General features: G+C 37.6%; 1 protein-coding gene across 4 annotated transcripts in view; it reads left to right on the top strand.

The window, feature by feature from the left end:
- The window catches only part of RAPGEF4 (Rap guanine nucleotide exchange factor 4), a 322,973-nt gene that overhangs the window by 114,186 nt on the left and 185,351 nt on the right, over nucleotides 1-23,436 (top strand). The window contains exon 1 of one of the 4 annotated variants that reach the window (XM_032292937.1): nucleotides 10,078-10,375. The exons of 2 other annotated variants lie outside the window; for them this stretch is intronic. The gene's annotated coding sequence lies outside the window, so the exon portion shown is untranslated. Of the gene's footprint in view, nucleotides 1-10,077; nucleotides 10,376-23,436 lie in introns of those variants that run through there. One more of the 4 variants, XM_032292938.1, reaches the window with a different exon arrangement.

The raw sequence follows: 23,436 nt of genomic DNA, 5'->3' as shown, positions 1-23,436 counted from the left end.
TGCTGTGCTTCCAGTGGTTATGGGATTGTCCTTGATCCATGTGCCTCTCTACTGGTGTCTATGGATCCAGAGATAGGAGCTGGGGAAACCAGTTCCTGGAGTCATGGTGCAGTCAGAAGGTATGAATTAGAGCTAAGCAGATGGGCCCACAGGGAAATCAAGCCCTTTGCCCTCTTCATGCTCTCAGTTTTGATGAGCCTGTGTAACTAAGGATACACTGACCTTTTAATTTGACCTGACCCGTGTTTTCTTCTCTCTATTTCCTACTTGGAGTGGAGGGCGTGGGGATGCTGAGAAGAACCTTAAAGGGAAAAGCATTTGGAATATGATCTTGATGTCTAAAATTAAATTTTACCTTTGTTTCAAGGAAACAAAGGAAGAATTCTTTTCATCTTATTTAACTCAGAAAAAAATTGTGACTTTTAAATGTTGATTTTTTTGCTTTAGTTAGGTTTTTAAAATTTTTAAATTAAAAAGTAAAAAATATTGATAAATATTATTTAAAATTCAAACAATATGCAAAAGATAGAAAGTTAAGAAACATTTTCTTCACACCCACTAGCCAGAACTGTCTACTATTACCACTTTTATCTGTGTACTTCCAGACAGTTTTCTATGGACACATCAATGTAATTATTATATATGCACTTCTTTTGTTTCTTTAAAAATTGAATTATTTGGATCTTCTCTCTTTTTTTCCTTATTAGTCTAGCTAGCAGTCTGTCTATCTTATTCATTCTTTCAAAGAACCAAGTTCTGGTTTCAGTGATCATTTGTATGGTTTTTTGCATCTCAGTTTCATTCAGTTCAGCTCTGATTTTGGTTATTTCTTCTCTTCTGCTAGCTTTGGGGTTGATTTACTCTCGCTTTTCTAGTTCTTTAAGGTATGGTGTTAGGTTGTTAATTTCAGATCTTTCTAACTTTTTGTTTTGAGTGTTTGGCACTATAAACTTTCCTCAACACAGCTTTAGCTGTGTCCTAGAGATACTGGTATGTTGTATCTTTGTTATCAAAAATGTCAAAGAGTTTCTTGATTTCTGCTTTAATTTCATTGTTTACTCAAAACTCATTCAGAAGCAGGTTAATTTCCATGTAATTGTATGGCTAAGTGATCTTCTTGGTATTGATTTCTGTTGTTATTGCACTGTGTCTAAGAATGTGGCTAGTATGATTTTTTTTTTTTCAGTTTGCTGAGAATTGTTTTAAGGCCAATTGTGTGATCAGTTTTAGAGTATATGCCAAGTGCAGATGAGAAGAAAGTATGTTCTCTTGTTTGGGGGTGGAGAGTTCTGTAGCTGTCGGTTAGGTCTGTTTGGTCAGTATTGAGCGACTATAAGCACACATGCACATGTATGTTCATTACAGCACTATTCACAATAGCAAAGACATTGAATCAACTTAAATGCCTATCAGTGATAGACTGAAAAAAGAAAATGTGGTATATATACAGCATGGATACTACACAGACATAAAAAAGAATGAGATAGTCTTCTTTGCAGCAACATGGGAGTTGGAGGTCATTATCCTAAGTGAACTAACACAGGAACAGAAAACCAAACACTGCATGTTCTCACTTATAAGTGGGAGGTAAACATGACAACACATGGACACAAAGAAGGGAACAACAGACATCAGGGCCTACTTAAAGTGTAGGGTAAGAGGGTGGCAAGAGCATAAAGATTTAAAAAGTACCTGTCGGGTACCATGCTTATTACCTGAGTGATGAAAAAATATATACATCAAACTCCCAAGACATGCAAATTATCTACAGAACAAACTTGCGCATGTACCCCTGAAACTAAAAGTTTTTAAAAGTTGAATTATGCTGTAAATATGATTATGCAAACTGATTTTTTTACTTCAGTGTCTTTCATGGATATTTTGCCATGAATACTTATAGATCACAACAAGGTATATGCTCATTAAAAATAATACCTGGATATGTTTGTATAAGTGTAGAGAGATATTAGATCATATATGAAAGCAGTAACTGCAGACAGTGTCGCCACATTGTAGCACACTTCACCTTTCTATTTTAGGAATGTCAGTGAGGACAGGTCATATTCTAGGTATCCCAGTGTTACTCTCCCTGAATATTTTCATAACATGAGCCTCAGAATGAAGGTAACCTTCCTTATTCCTTAAGGGTAACTTTTTAAGGCTCCTTTAGCTATTTTGATGAATTGTCAATTTTGAGGAATTGTGAATAAGTTGATGCAATATGTAACCCTTCTCAGATTTTATATTAGACTTCTTTAACTTTACTTAACACTTATATAGTTCTTACTTGTATCAGGTAGAGTTTTAAACACATATCGAATTTAAACTCATTTAATACTTCTAACAACTATATGAGAAGTATTATATACTTATAATACTTTTGTTATCCTGTCTCAACTTCCTTGTGATTCTTCTATATAAACAATCATGTCATCTGCAAATAATGGGAATCTTACTTCTTTCTTTCTGATCTTCATGCCTTTTACTCATTTTTTCTGCCTTAACGCACTGGCAAGGACCACCAGTACACGGGTGAATAGAAGTGGTAATAATAGACATCATTTCCTTATCATTGATCTTAGGGGAAACTTATTCAATGTTTCATCATTAAATATTATATTTAACTGTATATTTAAAAATATCTTTATTTTTAATTTGATGAGAGTTTTTTTAAAAACTCATACATTGCTATTAAATGTTGTCAAATACTGTTTCTGAACATACTAGTAAGATCTACATGATTGTTCTCTTTTATTCCAGTGATATGGTGCATTACACTGGCTGATTTCTAAATGTTAAAACAGTGTTACATTCCTGAAATAAACCCTACTTGTTATGTAAAAACTCTATTATGTAAAAAGAATGATTGTCCTTTTTATTGATATACATTACTAGCTTTGGTTTGTGGATAGTTGTTAAGGATGTTTGTGTCTATGTTCATAGATAATGAGCTGTAATTTTTTTCTTAGTATTTTTGTGAGATTTTGATATCAGGATTATGCTGGCTTCATAAAATGAGTTGGAAATTGTTTCATCCTCCTTCATTTTCTGAAGAACTCATGTAGGATATATATTACTTTTTCCCTAAGTGCTTGATAGAATACCATGAAACCATTTGTATTGCAGTTTTCTTTATGAGGATTTTGACAACACTTTCAATTGCCCTTTTTTTTTTTTTTTTTTTAAGACAGAGTCTTGCTCTGTTGCCCAGGCTGGAGTGCAGTGGCATGATCTTGGCACACTGCAACCTTCACCTCCCAGGTTCAAGTGATCCTCCTGCCTCAGCCTCCCGAGGAGCTGGGATTATAGGCGTGTGCCACCACGCCCGGCTAATTTTTTTATTTTTAGTAGGGACAGGGTTTCACCATGCTGGCCAGGCTTTTCTCAAACTCCTGACCTCGTGATGTACCCGCCTTGGCCTCCCTAAGTGCTGGGATTACAGGTGTGAGCCACTGCTCCCGGCCAATTGCTTTAATAGATATGGTGCTATTAAAGATTTTTAATGTCATCTAGTGTCAATTTTGGTAAATTGTATTCTTGAAGGAACTTGTCTGTTTTATCTAAGTGTTCAAATTTATTGACATAGAGTTGTTTATTACAGTTACTTATTATCCTTTCAGTGTGTCAGGATTTGCAGAGATATCTCCTTTTCAAAGAACCAACTTTTGGTTTTTTAAAAATTTTTCTGTTGGTTTTCTGTATTCTATTTCATTGATTTCTGACTTAAAAAAAATCCTTCCTTCTATTTACTTTCAGCTTGTTCTTTTTTTCTACCTTCTAAAGACAGAAACTTGGGTCATAGCTTTTATACCTTTCTTCTTTTCTACTATAAGTATTTAAAGCTATACGTTTCCTCTACACATTGCTTGGTTTCCCACAAATTTTGAAATGTTGCATTTTCATTATCATTCAGTTCAAAATATTGTGTATTTCCCCTATGATTTCTTCTTTGGCCCATGGGTTCTTTAGAACTGTGTTGCTACTTTCCAAATATTTTGAGTTTCCTACATATCTTCTTGGTATTGATTTTTAGTTTAATTAAACTGTGGTCAGAAAACATATTTTTTAGGATGTCAGTCTTTTGAAATTTGTTTAGACTTATTTAAAGCACACTAGAATTTTCACTTGGTACCTTTTTATAACTTAGATTCTTCTGCTGAGATTTCTTTGTATTTACCAAGGTATTCCTATCTTGGTAAATCCATCATGCACACTTGAAAAGAATGTGCGTTGTACAGCTATTGGGTGTAGTATTTTTAAAATGTCAATTAGGTCAATGTAGTTGGTAGTGATGTTCAGGTCTTATATGTCCCCACTGATTGTTTTTGTCTTATTCTAACAATTATTGAGAGAACAGTGTTAGAATCTCCAATATGATTGTAGATTTTCTTTTTCTTCAATAATTTTTTACAATTTTTTGCTTTATAACATTTTGTTAATAGGCACATGTGCATTTATTATTTTTATTTATTTTAGATGAATTACCCTTTTATCATTATAAAATGCCTCTCTTTGGTGATACTCTATTGCCTTTAAATCTAATTCATAGGGTATTAATATAGCTATTGTGGCTTTCTTATGTTTTCTCTTTTCATGGTATCTATTTTTCCATGCTTTTATTTTCAAACTGTCTGTTTCTTTGTATATAAAAGATATAGAGAAACTATAGATGAATTTTGCTTTTTTTAAAATCCATCCTGCCAATTTCTGTTTTTAATTGGACTGTTTAGTCCATTTACATTTAATGTAATTATTTCTATGATTGGATTTAGGTTTACCATTTTGCTATTTTTTGTCGTTCCATCTGCCTTTTTATTCCTCTGTCTTCTTTTCTTGCCTTATTTTGTATTAATTAGATTTTTAAAATAGAATTCTACATTAGTTTGGTTCCCTAGGAAGCAGATTCCAAGATTGAGTTATAAGTACAAGAACTTTATTGGGTGCAATGCCAACAAAAAATTAAGAGGAGAAAGAGAGAGAGAGTTTGTTACCCATGAAAGGGGCAGAAGGAAGGAGGATGAAAGAGAAAGAGCCTCAGATTGCAGTGCAGTTTGGAGAATGTCTCTGCAAGCCTGATGGAGAGTGTTGATGCAAAAATTGCTTGTAAACAAGTTTTGCCTTGGACAGAAATGACAGCCCTCCCTACCGTGCTTATCATTGACTAACCTTAAAGAATATAGCTTTGATTCACTCATAATAGATCTAAAAATTACTGCAGTTGAATGCTGTCAGCTAGCTGCACTCTTCACAGCTGATTGGCAAGCTTCTTCTAGAAGGGAGATCCTTCTAGAAGTAGATCTTTTACTTCTAGAAGTAGGCACCTTCATGGCTGCCACAAATTCCATTTTAATTTTTGCATTGGCTTTTCAATTGTTTCTTTTGCATTAATTTTTAATGGTTGCTCTGGGGATTGCCACATGTATTAACTTTTCACATTCACTTGGAATTCATATTGTACTGTTTCATGTAAAATACTGAACCTGAAAATGGTATAATTCCATTTACTGCCCTGCCAATCCTTTATGTTATTGTTGATGATATTATACCTATCTATGTTATAACCTTCAAAATACAGTGTTAGAAATTTTTATTTCAATGGTTGTACATAATATGCATAAAATTTTAAAGTAATATTTGTGCAGTGTCTGTCTGTTTTTCATATTTCCCCACATATTTACCATTTGCAGTAATCTTCTTTCCTTCCTATAGATCTGGCTAACCACTTGATGACTTTTAACTTCATTCTGGAGAACTTTCTTCAATGTTTCAAGTAATGCAGGTCTGCTGGAGATTAAGTTTTGTTTTTCTGAAAATGTCTTCATTTGGCCTCCAATGTTGAAGAATATTTTGTTGAATATAGAATTCTAGCTTGACTAATAGAGTTCTAGCTTGGCAAGTGTTGTTTTTCTGTTGGTATTTTAACAATGTCATTGCATTATCTTTTATTCTCTGTGAATTTTTGATGGAAATTTACTACTAATATAGCTTTCTCCTGTACGTAATGTGACAGTTTTCCCCAGGTTGCTTTTAAGCTTCTCTCTTTGTCTTTGAAATTTAATAGCTTGAATATGATGTGCCTTGGCATGGGTTTTTGTTTTGTTTTGTTTTTTATTTACCTGGTTTGGGGTTTGCTGAGAATCTTGAATTTTTAAGTTTATACCTTTTTTTGCCAAATTTTGGAAATTTAGAGTTATTATTTCTTTAAATATGTTTTCTGTCTATTCTCTTTTTGTACTTCTGGAATTCCAGTTATACATATGCTATTATATCCCATTGATCCCTAAGGCCTTCTTCATTAAAAAGAGTTTTCTCTGTTCTTCAGATTGGTTAATTTCTATTGTTCTATCCTCAAGTTCACTGATACATTTTATTATTATTTTTCCAATCTGTTGTTGTGTCCATTCAGTGAATTTTTTCAGCTATTGTATTTTTTTTAGTTCTAGAATTTTCACTTGGAACTTTTTAAAAACTAATATTTCTCTGCTGAGATTTCTTTTATGCCCTTGAGCATTTAGTTATAATGGCTGCTTTAAAGTCCTTGTCTGTTAATTCCAATATCTGAATTATCTCCGAGTTGGCCTCTTTTGGTTGGTTTCTTTTCTGGATTATATATTTTTGTGTGTCTTTGAATGTGTAGTAATATTGGAATGGACTCTGGACATTGTGAGTGATACATTACAGAGATTTTGAGTACTGTCATATGCCTTTAGAGTATTGATTTTATGTTTTTGCAGGTAGTTAACTTGGCAAAACTCAAATTCCAATTTTGTCTTCCCTGAGACAGTAGCAGACATCTCTGTTCAGTTCTTTCTTAACTGGGCAGCTTGGGGTCTGCTTCACATGTATATAGTGTTGGGATCAGTCAGAGATTTGGTCAGATCTCATGTAGTGAATCTGGGGCTTTCCCTCTGTGGGTGTCTTCTCTCTGGGATTTCCTCTGTTTTCCAGCTGCTGTCATCTCCCTGAACTCTGTCCTCTGGTTCCTCAACCAGGAAGACTACAGGCTTTTATCTGACTCTGGCCACACTGTGAAACTGACTGGGGCTTGCCCTTAGATGAAAAGTTAAAAAAAATTCGATAGTTTATCAAATGTTATTCTTCCAAGTGTCAGCCCCCGCCCCTACCTTTAGTTTCTGCCTGCTCTCAGTCACTCTCCAGTGCCTTCAGATAATTTTCTTATTGTTTTTAAATATTTTATCCAGGACTTATAATTGTTGTCTGTGGGAGAGCTGGTCTGATATGAATTACTTTCATGACCAGAAGCAGAACTCTATTATCCAACTTTACAGGTGAATTAAAATACGTGCACACACACATATACACACACACAGAGTCTAACTACTTTACCCAAGGTCATACAGCTGGTAAATGGCAGAGCCATGATTTGAACACAGGCAAATCCAAGTCTTAGGATTTCTTCCAAGGGGAGGTTTCAATGGTGTGAATTTTCAGGATAATGGAAGGAAGTCTAGGAAATATTCTGGAACTTATGGGGCCTTATGGTGTCAATTCCTTATGTACCAGACTCATCCCAAGACCTCATGACTCAGTGGATATTTCATATGTCTTTGGGTGTGTACATTATTTGAGACACAAGTTTATATACAAGGTATATTCAAGGATCATGATGCTCTTGGTTAACTGCAAAGTAGATCTTTAGTAACGAAAAATCCCCTATTTTCAGAGTCCTGTGATGTTGGCTTGGGCCATCTTACTTAGAAACTTGTGAAATAGGCTGGGCGCTATGGTTCATGCCCATAATTCCAGCCCTTTGGGAGGCTGAGGCAGGAGGATCACTTGAGCCCAGAAGTTTGAGACAACCTGAGAAACATGTCAAAACCCCATGTGTACAAAAAGTACAAAAATTAGCTGGGTGTGGTGGCGTGTACCTGGGAGGCTGAGGTGGGATGATCACTTGAGCCCTGGAGGCTGAGGCTGTCGTGAGCTGTAATTTCACGGCAGCACTCCAGCCTGGGCGATAGAGCAAGACCCTGTCTCAAAAGAAAAAAAAAAAAAAAAAAAAAAAGAGGGGAACTGGTGAAGTTTACTGGGTGATTCTTTTAGTGATTAAAATAAAAAGAACTTTTAGAGGAAGGTAATATCTACAGTAATGTAATGAACTTAATGAGTTATTTGTTGAAAACACTCAGAACCACAGTTATAGCATAAACGGTAAACTTTTAAAAATGTAATAGCTGACGTGAGTCATAGGCTTTCAAAGCCTAACAACAGGACCAGGCTTGAGCAATTCTTGTTTTTGAGTTTCTGCTCCTTCTTGACTATTTCCCTTTTTCTCCTCTAGCCCAAGTCAGTTTAAATTAACATTCATCAAATGATTAATTTCATCTCATTCCTCTTACCCTTTGGTTTTATCTTTATGATGTATTTTCAAAGTCTGTCTTGCTCTTATTGATTTTGTCATAGTTCATAAGCTGATTTGTAGAGTAGTGAAATCTTGTTCATGTACGTTACTTTCAAACTAAAGGAGAAGGCTCCTGGGATTCTCTTGGCATCCCAAACCAGTGCTCGGATACCATACTCCAGCGACTGGCCCATAAAGAACAGGGACTCAATACTTGATTGATTGATGGTTCTGAATGCCAGCCAGTCAGTTCTGGGAAGGTGGGCTTATCTTCCCAGTGAAATAAAACTGAGTCATTGAAGGCCATGATAAAGATTTTGGCTTTTATCCTAAGAGTAATGGGAGGCTATGCAGAGTTTTAAGCAGCCAAGTGACAAGCCCAGATTTAAATTTTTAAAATAATTTCTCTGGATGTTTGTAGAGCAGTTCAGTATAACCAAGTTATAGAGCACAGAAATCAATATGTGTTTTTAAAGTTTACCCAAGGGATATAATCTAAGAAGAACTGATACCCTAGATAGTCTCTAACCAGTCCTCTCAAGTTATTTCACCTGTCTGAAATTTTGAAAAACGCCGAGAAGCATAAAGTTTGAGATTGCCTTTTTCTGTTTTTGGGGAATGGGGTTGGGGAAGAACCTGAAATGTGAGTATTTTGCATTTCTGATGAGACATTTTATTTTATAATGAAAAATTGAAGAAATGCAGATGTCAAGAATTAGGGAAATGAATATTAAAGGCTATTAAAAATGACAAGTCTGTATTTTATGCCTACATGAAAATGGGTATGTTACAATTTGTTAATTTCAAAAAGGAAAATTTAAAATGCAATGACATGTTTCAAACTATGAAAGAATCATGTATTCCCTTAACAAAATACACAAAAATAGAGATGAAACTTGTTATGCTTTGTTATCCACCAAATTCTGTTGCTTAACAGCTGTTTAAAAGTTTTGCTGCATAAAATGAAAAAATAAACCTAATATTTCAGTAATCATTGTAAATCTGTGTTTAAAAAGCATTGAGATGCTGCTAAGACAGCAGCGTTTTCCAAGAGATTAAAAACTTTCATATGAAAATATACTCTGATATATTTTCCCTTCCCAAACATTTGTGGAGGCTGAGAAAATTTTAAACATGTTTTAAAGAAAATAATTGACAGCTCCTGAATTAAATACAGCCTTTAGCTCCTGCTTCAGCTGCTGTTTGTTGATAGCAAGTTGCAACAAGGTTAATAATGATTTGTTTGATGGATTTCCCCCAATTTTTATAGCATTTTATGCTTCTTGTATGTAACTTGCTAAGTCGTAGCACTCATATACCTCATTAAAATAAACATTTAAGCATGCGTATATAAAACAAATATTGGTGGAAAAAGGAAGAGATTTCTCCGAATCCCCTGAAGATAAACTGCACCTTGGGCAGTAAGTGAAGTATCAGGTTGCTCTGTTTTTTATAAATAGTGTCGATTCTGAATTCTGGGCTGAAAAACTGGTAAATGACAGCTCTCTCTAGTATTTCCTGGGGCCAGCTACTGTTTGCGACCATAAATCATAAATGTACCTTTGAACTAAGACAGTCTCGCTGGACCTATCCTTTTGCGACTCTGACTTCCAGTCTCAATGGAATATTGAAGAGGAGGCTCGGTAGAATAAACAGTGGAATCCTTGTCCGGGAATGACTGCCTGGCAATTGTTTCATGGAAAACAGGGAGGGGTGGGGGACAACAACCCTGCTCTGTTCACTGGCTCTTTAATTTAGATTACCAATGATAAAGCCGGGGCTACGGCTAAAGAAAGGTAGGATGCATACGCAGAAACATTAGTGCTAATATGCTGCAGAAAAGCCAAGATAAATCAGTCCAGCTCTCATGCATCACTAAGGGAGAAGCTGATTGCAACTTGACCATGTGCCTGAGTAGTCCCATCAGTGAGAAGAGGAGAACATGGATTTTTAAAAAAACTAGAATGTACCCCTAGGGCTCCTGCCGTGGTGGACCTGGGAGAAGTGTCTGGTGTAAGTTTCAGCTTGTTTTATCCGTGTATTTAGCAGTGTGTTCACATATACAGGAAGCTGGTTTCTCTTCTCTCTGTTTTCATGGAAGCCTCAAGCATGTTTATTTACAGTAGTAGACTTCATTTTGTATAAATGTAATATCAGCCTAATAAAGTTCTCAGCAGAGAACAGTTTAGCCAGTGTTTATCCAGGAGAGAAATATAAAAAAAGTAATGTCATAACTGTCTGCAGGAAGCCTGTGGGTGAGTTGTTGTTGTTTTTTTTTTTTTTTTTTTTGGTTTTGTTTTACCGGGAAGTGAAGTGAAGGGTTAGATGAGTAGATTTTAAATAAAAAACTCAGTTATTTTGCCATTGTTTTTTTTAAAAAAACATATTTGTCACCCAGCATTTCACTCCTCCTGTGGTCTTTTGTTTTGAAAAACTGTGTTTAAATATGTAAAGCCAGCCTGCTAGAAACGCATTATATTTTATGACTGGGATGTTTGTATTGTTTCATATCTGTTATTAGACAAAATAATCATAAAGGGTGTTTTCTATGGACCTTTTTATATTCCAAAATTAAGTACAGATGGTAATTTTCAGCAGTTTTAAAAATTTGTCAATTATTTAATTTAGCATCACTTAAGCATCTGCACAAGGAGAAAGCTGAGATGGTACAGAAACTGAATGAGCATTGATTGCTAGTCTGAATTGCATCTTTAAAGTTTTTGCCTCAAATCTCTGATTTCACAGTTTATTTTTACCAAATTAGATTATCATATTTCACTATCGAGACTATGAATGGGTGGAACTCTCTGAGATATCCTACATTTCCCGTTAGAACAGGGCTTAAAGCGCCTGCTAATTGTTGCTCTGAGAGAAATTCTCATGCCCGCTCACCGAGAAGACTGCTTAAATAATGCATGGGCAAGAGCGAGGCAAGATGGAATTTATGGCCCAGACAGTGTGATCGGGCTTTTGTTCAGAGGAGACACTACTTAAGTGTGAACATACAGCATACACCGAGGCTCAGGGGAAGGGTGTAACTGAATGAAATTAGTGACTACATGATGCTGTCCACATGCTATTTCAAAACAAGCCTTAAAACAGTCCATTGATCCTATAGTGTGGTTGGAGGGAGGGAAAAGGGGGAAGCTTGGAGTGCCAGTTGCATATAGTATCCCCTGACCGAAAATTCCTTGGGGCAGACACAGGAAGTGAATGCTATACCAGGAAGATGGTGTCCCTGGAGAGACTGGATGTTTGGCTGATGAAATGTAGTATGGCAGTCTTGTTAGGAAAGAATAAACCTTGACCAAACTGCAGCGTTCTATATGCTATGTCTTCCATCTTGTCCTAATTAGAGGAATATGTCTGCTGAATCTTAATCTGTTTAATTGTTGATAGAGCAGGCATGTGGTTTGCTATAAATACACATGAGCATTCATTTCTGAAATAATAGCTGTTGCCAAATATATGAGACCGACAGGAGTGCTGGACTAGGGAAGCTGTGCTGAATAGTTGAGTTTTGGAGGTAATGGACCAGTTGAGAATCACTGCACAGCTGGGCCAGCAGCTGCACCCAGTGCTCTGTCAAGTTTGGCCTCTAATTTCCTTGAACTTGTCCTTGTTTGCCAAAGTGATGTACATAGCAAGAACTTGCTTTAAATGAGCCCACTGCAAGCAAAAAAGACCCTTTTCAAGGAGTCTTTGTCAAAGTGTGTTGTCAACAATGGCAATGACCAAATGAGGTATTGATTAGGAGATGGGAAGTTTGAATAATCACAAAAATAAAAACCTAAGGCAAAGTGGTAGAATGAGGTAAGCTGGCAGGAGATCAGAGTACATTAAAAGGCAGCATTGGGTCATCACTGCCCTAACTAAAGGACATATGGAAAAATCCCATTATTATCTCCAGCAATAACTATCTTGTAGTTAGGAAAAAATAAATCGGGCCTTGCAGCTGGGAAGGCAGCCTAGTAATCTCAACACCTTTTTTCTTAACAGTATATTGTTCTGATATTCATTGGGACTGGGTCAGAAGGAAGTGTCAGAGAGAGGATTTTATATTAAGAAGCATCCTGTGACTAAATAATACCATTAGTGGCAAGCTGAGCAGAGACAGCAGCAAGAGCTCACCTTTTATCTCCTGGTTCTAACTTCAGCAAATGTTTATTTACCATTTGCTGTGTATCTAGCATGTTCTAGATACACGCTCTAACCAACTAGATTAAAAACTCTTTTAGAGCGGACACTTAGATTTATTCTTTTCTCTTATAAATCCCATCTCTTGAAAACTACTGGCCTTGATATGATAACGGCAAGTCTGTGTAGTTCCTTGACTTTAAAGGGATTAACTATTAAACCCTTGTTATGCAGATGCTTAATTTTTCTGTTGCAACACAGATCACACTCCTCCTTCAGATTTGAGGGCTAGTGACTTGAACACTTGCACGTTAAGTGGTTTGAGACAAAATATGTAACCTCTTGGGAGAGGCAGTTTCCTCATTTGTGAAATGAAGAAAGTAACATTCATCACATGGTAATAAAGAGCAGAGATGTACCTTGGTGTTAGGAGGTGCTCTCCTGCCCTCACAGGATATAGCAGTATTATTTACCCCATGACCAAGTGTACAGTGGAGCACAGGGGAGGTGGGGACTGAGTAGGATGACAGGAAAACTGGCTAGGAGGGTGGAACAGTACCTTTGATCAGAATATGTCTTAGGATGGTGTCCGTGGGAATAAGGGGGAAAGGATGAATCTGAAATATGTTTCAAAGGGGAAAATGACAGAAAATGGCAGCAGATTATATTCAAATAGGGTGACAAGGAAGAAAGTAAGGAGTGAAAGTGAGAAGTGAAAAGATGTTGGGTTTATGATTATGGCAGAGTTTGATTTATATATATATATACATAAATACATGTGTGTATGTGTTCTCTAAAAATAAAAAAGCTGAAACAATGCAACCTTTCACGGACTTGTAAACTAAGAAAAGCAAGAGAGAAGAGGAAATTGGAGTGCTCTAGTTAACTTATGTAAAGGGAAAGAGAAAAAATCAATAATAAACCAATAAGATAGGTCTATTGCTGACAATAGAATGAGAATTCAAAGGAATTGCTTAAAATGGCAAATCTATGTTTGGAGTTTTTCCCAGACAAGACCCACAATCATCAAATAATAAGGCTTTTCTGCAATCTTGGAACTTATTTAAGTTTTCCTGAGTTAAAAAATGCCACTGAGGGGATACAAACAGTGTCAGGGTTGGGAAGAAAAAAGAGCATGAGGAATGGAAATTCTCAAAATAGCTCGGTTTTAAAGAGGAAATGGGAGCCAAAAGATAGCTAGTCAACCTTTCAGAACATAACCATTCATTATGATTTGCCAGAAAGTTTGGCAACTGTTATTCCCTAAATAACTTATTGTGATTTTTAAGGAAATTCAAGCAAGAATCAAAATTATACCAAACTCCCAACTGGCAAAAAGTTTGTCTTCCACAAGTTCATTTGCAAGCTCTTTATAGGAGCGATGTTGGAAACATATTTAGGCTACTTTTCCAAAGTCTACCCAAACCACCCTATGGTCAAAATCACATATAATTGCAATAAAAATTAATAGCAAAACCACTTTTCATGTTAATAATTAAAGCATATATAAGCAATAACTATATAAGCAATAAGCAATAATTAAAGCATAATAAAAGCAATATTCACCAGGATCGAAAATATTTTGAATGCTAGTGCTTGGCGTTAACTACAAGATGATATGGGCTGTGACTATTTTAAAATTTGTGTCCACCTTCGCTGACTTTGAGACGTTGACTTCTTTAATTCTGAAAAGTAGGATTTCCTTGTCCTTATTTCAGGTATATCATGGGTTCTATCTTTACCCATATCCACTGTGGTTTGGGTTTGGGTTATAGGCAGGTAGTGAGAGAGATACCTGAGGGAACTGGGCAAAAGTTAGAAGAGAGGAAAAGCAGCAGGTTTAATGTATGAGTGAGAAGGAGCTCAAAAGGCAGTGAAGGGAGTGCTGGACATCGAAGGAGGAACACAGAAAGGCATGCTTGTTGCTCTTGAGGGGAAGAACATTGGGCTTCATGGCTCCCTGGATCAGCCACCGGTGGGTGCCTCCATCTCAGAGAACTTGTCTCTTGAGTCTGAGATTCGGCTCTTGACTGGGTAGACCTGAGGAACCTCCAGTGTACATCCCCCGATTTAGGACCCACTTGTCTTCACTTCCTTCCCTGTTCAATTTGGATACCATGGCCTATCATTTCAACCACCCTCTTGTCCATATTATTGGTTTTCCCAATCATTCATTCAATAAAGTTATTGGCCCAGCAAAGTGGCTCACACCTCTAACCCCTGCACTTTGGGAAGGTGAGGTGGGTGGATCACTTGAGGCTAGGAATTTGAGACCAGCTTGGACAACATGGCAAAACCCCGTCTCTACAAAAAAATGCCAAATATTAGTCAGGCATGGTGGCACGTGCTGGTAGTCCCAGCTACTCAGGAAGCTGAGGCAGGAGAATTGCTTGACCCTGGGAGGCAGAGGTTACAGTTAGCTGAGATTGTGCCACTGTACTCCAGCCTGGGCAATGAAGCAAGACTGTCTCAGAAACAAGCAAAACAAAAACAAAATCCAAAAGATTTATCAAGTGACTTCTGTGTGTTGGACATTGTTGTACTAGATACTTGGAAATGAATGAAGCAGATCTGTGCCTGCCCTTGTCACTGCCAGATTCAATACCAACCCTTTCTCAGTTCAGTTGTGGGCTTTCTATTACCTCCAGCCAGGCTGCTGAGCACTGCCAGAGAAAGCCACACCACTGTCCAGATGGCTTCTGTGGTACATCCATGACCGCCAACTTCATTGGACCCCTTGGCACAACCGAGCCATCCATACAGATTCTCCTAATGCATTTCTACCATTCTCCCCAACACCTATTTGAAGATTTCTACTCTCCTCAAACCCTCGACCAAACCACCTCCCTGGTGACTTTTTGCAAACAGCCTCACTGCTTACCATGCAATATTTCAGCTTCTTTCCAACAAATCAATTACCTTTGTAACCCAAATAAAACCAACTGCCTTGTGGACAGTTCAACACAGTGAAGTCAAGTCCAACTCCAGGAAGCCTTGGAAGGCTAAGGAGGTCTTTACTGAAACTTTCTTGAGGAGTCAGCCAAGACCAAAAAGGGCACTAATCTTAAAATACATAGCTAGATTTCCTAAAAATCGTCTTTAGGTGTCTTTCTTCCCAAAGTCTGGCTCCTCCTGGAGGCTGTTCATTTCTTCTCGCCCTCTGCCCTCCTCCTCTGTTTCCTCACCAGCTGCCACACTCATCCACCTTGCTTTCTTACCCTGGCCTGCCTTCTCTTATTCCTGCATGGTAGAGCACGCTAGCCTATCTTGGTGTTGGCCATTTCCCCCGCCACCCATTCCTCTTACCTCCATCAGGACAAGTCACAGATGGCTGAGTAAGCAGATTAGGCATTGCAAATACTGGCAAATATATATATATATATATATATATATATATATATATATATATATGTGTGTATATATATATATATATATATATATGTATAAAATTCATTCAGTGAAGAATTATTGGCCCAGCACAGTGGCTCACACCTGTAATCCCTGCACTTTGGGAAACTGAGGTGGGTAGATCACTTGAGGCTAGGAGTTTGAGGCCAGCCTGGACAACATGGCAAAACCCTGTCTCTACAAAAAATGCCAAATATTAGCCAGGCATGGTGGCACATGCTGGTAGTCCCAGCTACATATTTATATTTATTATATATATGTGTGTGTGTGTGTGTGTGTGTGTGTGTGTGTGTGTGTGTGTGTATATATATGTATTTTAAATGTGTCCATTTGTATGAATCCATTTCTAGTCCCTCGGGTTAAAATAGAGGTTTTTCCTCCCGTGACCCCTTTACCTGTGTCCTGGACCCCATTTACTCTCATCCTCTTGGGATGCTTACTTTATGCATAATTTCCTCCATTTCTTGTATCTTTCACCTTTTCATCCCTAGTGGATCCTTCTCATCTGAGTACATGGGCTCCAGCCATTCCAATTTAAAAGAAAACAAGACAAAACAAAACCTTTATCTTCCCCTCATACCCTTTCATCTACTGTAACTTTATCTCCCTTTTTATATCCAGCTTTTGTAATAGAATTGTCTGTTTGTTGTGTACATTTCTTCCCTTCCCAGACACTCTTCAATCCACTGTGATTTAAATTCTACCCCAGCCACTCCACAGAAACCTCACTAGTTGAAGTCATCCCCTGCCTGCTTGTTCTGAATGTGAAAGAGAGCCTCAGTTCTTAATTTTTCTACAGCATTTGACATTGTAGATTCCTTTACCTTCTTGAAAAATCATTTTCTTGCAGCTTTTTTGTGCTTCCCTATTCCTTAATCTCTATAGGCTTATCTTTCTTTATCCACTATTAAAATACAGTTGGTATTCAGGGGCACTCTTCTTTCCTGACTTCGGGAGAAATGGGGAGAAGCCATTCATTGCTGTGGCTTCTGTTAATACATACATGTTATTGACTCCCATGCTTGGATCACCCCAGGCCTCACTTTGGGAGGCAGGATACAGATCCCTTCTGCTTAGAGAGTACTTCCAAACTCAACTTGGATTTTAACCCTAGAATGGTACAGTCGGAGGATGGGCCTGTTTTTCTGCCCCACACCAATAATTTGCTGAATTACCCTTCTGTTACACAAAACCTCTCTCAAACATGTCCTATCACTACCACCACCTATGTTTTTTGTATTGACCCCCTTTGGGGCTGAAATATAGACTTTAAAATCTTCTTACGTTCTTCCATAGTCTATTGTTTAGTGTAAACTTCATAGATTTTGTCCCTCTAATTAAGCCAAAATTTTGGAATGCAAGTCTTTTCTATCTCAAAACTACTTTTTTCTTTTTCTTTTTCTTTCTTTCTTTTCTTTTCTTTCTTTCTTTTTTCTTTCTTTCTTTCTTTTCTTTTTTTTTTTTTTTTTGAGACAGAGTCTTGCTCTGTCACCCAGGCTACCAGGCTGAAGTGCAGTGGTACGATCTTGGCTCACTGCAACATCTGCTTCCTGGGTTCAAGTAATTCTTGTGTCTCAGTCTCCCTAGTAGCTGGGATTACAGGTGCCCGCCACCACGCCCAGATAATTCTTTTATTTTTAATGGCGATGGGTTTTTGCCAGGTTGGCCAGTCTGGTTTTGAACTCCTGACCTCAGGTGATCCACCCACCTCAGCCTCCCAAAGTGCTGTGATTACAGGCATAAGCAATTGCACCTGGTCAAAAACTGCTTAATAATAATAATAATAATAATAATAATAAACCTTTGACTTTCTGTGTTTTGGATAAATAAATCTATTTAGACATGCAATTGGCTTCTTTCTTTCCTTTGGGTCTTTTACTTTGGGGTAACTGAATGATCTCACAGGGGCAATGAGATACAAACTTTTTAATTTTTAACCTACATAGGAGTGGAAAAGCGAATTGAGTTGGTGAGAGGAATCATTCAAGAGACCCTTGACCCCTGAACATGAAGCTCCAAGAGAATACTCTTTTGCTTATCTGAACAGATTCCTTACCATCTGAGATGTAGCTATGTTGCTTTGAAATTGGAAATGGTTGGAAGACTCCGTCTAATTTTTCAACATTTCATGAGTAAATGGATTTATGGTTGAGGTTATGGCTATTTATTGGGTCTTCATAATTAAAATGTGGTATAAGAAAGTACTAAATCCATTGGCCTTGTCCAATTGCATCCTGGCACAAACTAATGTCCATCCAGGTCAATCTATATAGGTAGAGGAGGTAATGTTTAAGAAACTGTTTTGAACTGTTGAGCCCTAACTACATTTTGGAAAAATTTCAGGTGACAGGGAAGAAGTCTGATGATTTGGGTCAGGAAAATAAATTTTTACATTACCTATTTAACTTCTTTAAAGCCACTTTTTGTATAAGAATATAGAATATAGTTGAACTTTCCAGAGATGAAGAAAGTAGAGCATTTCATAAATTCAAATCATGTCATAGTGGAGTTAATCCAAAATTTAACTGTTAATCAATGACAGAGAAATGGAAGAAGGCGTGACATGCTCCAGTTGCTGGACTCTTGCCATTCAGGCATGCAATTGCATTTTGAACAGATTGGAATCATGTGACCAGCTTGTTGGACCACTTAACAAAATGGTCATCCCAGTAATCAATGTCAGAAATAATAAAAGCATGAATTAAATGTTTTTGATCAATATTCACCCAACTCATATCCTTAATGATAATACTTAACTGAAAGAAAGACCTTTGCTTCAAGGTTCATTTGAAATTCACAGAGAACTCTAAATTTGTTTTGATATCCTAGTGCTTCTGGAAAGTATGAGTCCTATATTTCATTTTGTAGAATTAGAGCAGACTGCATAACATGCTCTTACATAGCACAGACTGTCTCTACTTTTTCATTCTGTGTTTTAATAAGAGAAAATGTCATAGGGAAGGGAGACAGAGTAGAGGGAATCTTTGGATGTGGGGGTGGAAGGAAAGAGCCATGTGTATAGTTCTCTGCTGTAAATTGTGCCTGTGCCCTCTTTAAAAGTATGCCTCTTGCAGATAAATTCAAACAGTGGAAGCAGCTATCTGTCTGAACCTGACACTGCTTATTAATTTGGAGGACAGAATTATGGTTCTAGTGTCATCTTAATTAAGTGGGTTTCTACAGTTTTTCCTCTTCTAAAAGGAGAACATATGTATTAGTCTATTTTCATTGCTATGAAGGAATACCTGAGACTGGATACTTTGCAAAGATATGAGATTTGGGCTTACAGTTCTGCAGCCTGTACAGGAAGCATGGTGCTGGCATCTGCTCCTGGTGAGGGCCTCAGGAGGCTTCCAATCATGGTGGAAGGTGAAGGAGGAGCAGGCATGTCACATGATGAGAGCTGGACCAAGAGAGAGAAGGGGGAGATCCCAGACTCTATTTTAAACAACCAGATCTCGTGTGAACGGACTAAGAACTCACTCATCACCAAGGGGGTGGTGCTAAGCCATTCAAGAGCGGTCCACCCCCATTTTGCCTTTAGAACTCATGGTGATCCTCTACAGGAGTTTCCAATGTTTGTTGAGAAACTGGAGGTAGATAGCTGGATACCATTTAGCCAAATCCATGCCACAACTGACAGCTGGTCCCAAAGTGAATTAGGCAAAGGCTACATTATCCCATCCCTAATCAACCACAGTTCATAACATCAACCTAAGATCTTTAATTTTATTTTGTCATTTTTGAGGCATAATAAATGCTTCATCTTCGGCTCATAGTATTAGCCAAGTAATTTCTTTTTAGGTGTGAGGGAAGGTTATAGAATCTTTGTCTAGATTTTCCTCAGGCTTGGAGGAATTAGCTTCGGATACCAGGTCCCTTTAAGTTATTCATTCACTTGTTTCCACTCATTCATTGACTCCAACTGTGCCAGGCATTATTCTTGGCAAAGCATTAGAACAGACAGCAAGACAGCCTTACGATGATGGTAAAAGTGTATGCCCGAGGACGACTCTTCAAATGGCACGTTAATTAACTCAACAGCTTGATAGCATCACTTTATGTTGTTCATAGCTTTTGTGGAAAAGGAAATTTTTCCTTGTCTGAGTTATGTACCATGGAAACAGGACATTTGGGGGTATTTTGTTTATAAAATCTCAGAAATCCTTTCTCAACCTGAAGTTACACAAGGTCATTTTAGTGATATAACTTGGGTCGCATCTCGTCATCCATTCTTTAATATGTAATGGCCAGGTGCAGTGGCTCACACCTGTAATGCTAGCACTTTGGGAGGCCAAGGTAGGTGGATCACTTGAGGTCAGGAGTTCAAAACCAGCCTGACCAACATGGTGAAACTCCGTTTCTACTAAAAATACAAAAAAATTAGCTGGGCGTGGTGGTGGGCACCTGTAATTCCAGCTGCTTGGGATGCTGAGGCAGGAGAATTGCTTGAACCTGGTAGGCAGAGGTTGCGATAAGCCAAGGTTGTGCCACTGCACTCCAGCCTGGGCTACAGAATGAGACTCTGTCTCGGAAAAAAAAAAAAGGGGGGTTCTAACACTAGAAAGAGCTTAGAGCAGCCTGCTTGAAGGTGAACAACTCATCTCACATTTTTTTTTTCTAAAAGCAGAAATACCTATAATAGTTTTTGACTCAACTGAACATCATGACTTCTAAGTGACTGAATATGTTAGAAAGACTTGGCTTCCTGCCAAAGTGTTTGTGAAAGATGAAAAGGAACTCAAGGAAAAACACCCAATCATGGGCCTGGCTTGCTTTCTTTTCTTTTCTTTTCTCTTTTCTTTTTTCTTTCTTTCTTTCTTTCCTTCCTCCTTTCCTTCCTTCCTTCCTTCCTTCCTTTCTTTCCTTTTCTTTTCTTTTCTTTCTTTTTTAATTAGAGACTGGCTCTTACTCTGTCAGCCAGGCTGGAGTACAGTGTTGTGATCACACTCACTGCAGCTTTGACCTCCTCGGGTTCAAGTGATCCTCCTACCTCAGCCTCCTGAGAAGCTTAGACTGCAGGTGTACGCCACAGCACCCAACTAATTTTTGTATATATGCATGTATGCATTTATTTATTTTTTATTATCCTTTAAGTTCTGGGGTACATGTGCAGATCTTGAAGGATTGTTACGTAGGTATACACATGCCATGTTGGTTTGCTGCCTCCATCCCTCCTTCACCTACTTTAGATATTTCTCCTAATATTATCCCTTCCCTACCTCCCCACTCCCTGCTATCACTCCCCTAGCCCCCCCCACCCTGCAACAAATCACATTGTGTAACGTTCCCCTCCCTGTGTCCATGTGTTCTCATTGTTCAATACCCACTTATTGGTGAGAACATGCGGTGTTTGGTTTTCTGCTTTTTGTGTCAGTTTGCTGAGAATGATGGTTTCGGATTCATCCATGTCCCTGCAAAGGACATGAACGTATCCTTTTTTTCATGGCTGCATAGTATTCCATGGTATGTATATATATATATATATATATATATATATATGCCACATTTTCTTTATCCAGTCTATCATTAGTGGGCATTTAGGTTGGTTCTAAGTCTTTGCTATTGTAAACAGTGCCAAAATGAACATACATGTGCATGTGTCTTTATAGTAGAATGATTTCTAATCCTTTGGGTATACCCAGTAATGGGATTGCTGTGTCAAATGGTATTTCTAGTTCTAGATCCTTGAGGAATCGCCACACTGTCTTCCACAATGGTTGTGGTAATTTACACTCCCACCAACAGTGTAAAAGTGTTCCTATTTCTCCACATCTTCTCCAGCATCTGTTGTCTCCAGATTTTTTAATGATTGACATTCTAACTGGCATAAGATGGTATCTCAATGTGGTTTTGATTTGCATTTCTCTAATGACCAGTGCTAATGAGCATTTTTTAATATGTTTGTTGGCTGCCTAAATGTCTTCTTTTGAAAAGTGCCTGTTCATATTCTTTGCCCACTTTTTGATGGAGTTGTTTTTTTCTTGTAAATTTGTTTTAGTTCTTTGTAGATTCTGGATATTAGCCCTTTGTCAGATGGGTAGACTGCAAACATTTTTTCTCATTCTGTTGGTTGCTGGTTCACTGTAATAATTGTTTCTTTTGCTGTGCAAAAGCTCTTAATTAGATCCTGTTCATCTATTTTGGCTTTTGTTGCCATTGCTTTTGGTGTTTTAGTCATGAAGTCCTTGCCTATGCCTGTATCCTGAATGCTATTGCCTGTGTTTTCTTCTAGGGTTTTTATGGTGTTAGGTCTCATGTTTAAATCTTTAATCCATCTGGAGTTAATTTTTGTATAAGGTGTAAGGAATGGGTCCAGCTTCAGCTTTCTGCACATGGTTAGCCAGTTTTCCCAACACAATTTATTAAACAGGGAATCCTTTCCTCATTGCTTGTTTTTGTCAGGTTTGTCAAAGATCAGATAGTTGTAGGTATGTGGCATTACTTCCGAGGCCTTTGTTTTGTTCCTTTGGTCTATATCTCTGTTTTGGTACCAGTACCATACTGTTTTGATTACTGTAGCTTTATAGTATAGTTTGAAGACAGGTAGCATGATGCCTCCAGCTTTGTTCTTTTTGCTTAGGTTTGTCTTGTCTATGCGGGCTCTCTTTTGGTTCCATACGAAGTTTAAGGTGGTTTTTTTTCCAGTTCTGTGAAGAAGGTAAATGGTAGCTTGATGGGGATAGCATTGAATCTGTAAATTACTTTGGGCAATAGGACAATTTTCATGATATTCTTCCTAACAATGAGCATAGAATGTTTTTCCATCTGTTTGTGTCCTCTCTTATTTCCTTGAGGAGCGATTTGTAGTTTTCCTTGAAGAAGTCCTTCATGTCCTTTGTTAGTTGTATTCCTAGGTATTTTATTCTCTTTGTAGCAATTGTGAATGGGAGTTCACTCATGATTTGGCTCTCTGTCTGTTATTGGTGTATAGAAATGCTTGTGATTTTTGCACATTGATTTTGTATCCTGGGACTTTGCTGAAATTGCTTATCACCTTAAGGAGATTTTGGGCTGAGATGACGTGGCTTCTAAATATACAATCATGTCATCTGCAAATAGAGGCAATTTGACTTCCTCTTTTCCTAATTGAATATCGTTTATTTCCTTTTCTTGCCTGATTGCTCTGGCTAGAACTTCCAATACTATGTTGAATAGGAATGATGAGAGAGGGCACCCTTGTCTAGTGCCAGTTATCAAAGGGAATGCTTCCAGTTTTTGCCCATTCAGTATGATATTGGCTGTGGGTTTGTCATAGATAGCTTTTAGTATTTTGAGATACATTCCGTCGATACCTAGTTTATTGGGAGTTTTAGCTAAAGAGCTGTTGAATTTTGTCGAAGGCCTTCTCTGCATCTATTGAGATAATCACATGGTTTTTGTCTTTGGTTCTGTTTATGTGATGGATTATGGTTATAGATTTGCATACGTTGAACCAACCTTGCATCCCCAGGATGAAGCCTACTTGATTGTGATGGATAATCTTTTTGATGTGTTGTTCCATTGGTTTGCCAGTATTTTATTGAAGA

This window comes from Sapajus apella, unplaced genomic scaffold (assembly GCF_009761245.1).
Source record: "Sapajus apella isolate SASKATOON/1434 unplaced genomic scaffold, GSC_monkey_1.0 scaffold28, whole genome shotgun sequence".
Classification (NCBI taxonomy): domain Eukaryota; kingdom Metazoa; phylum Chordata; class Mammalia; order Primates; family Cebidae; genus Sapajus; species Sapajus apella.
Note: the sequence above shows the minus strand (reverse complement) of the source record. Positions and strands in the feature narration are given on the sequence as shown.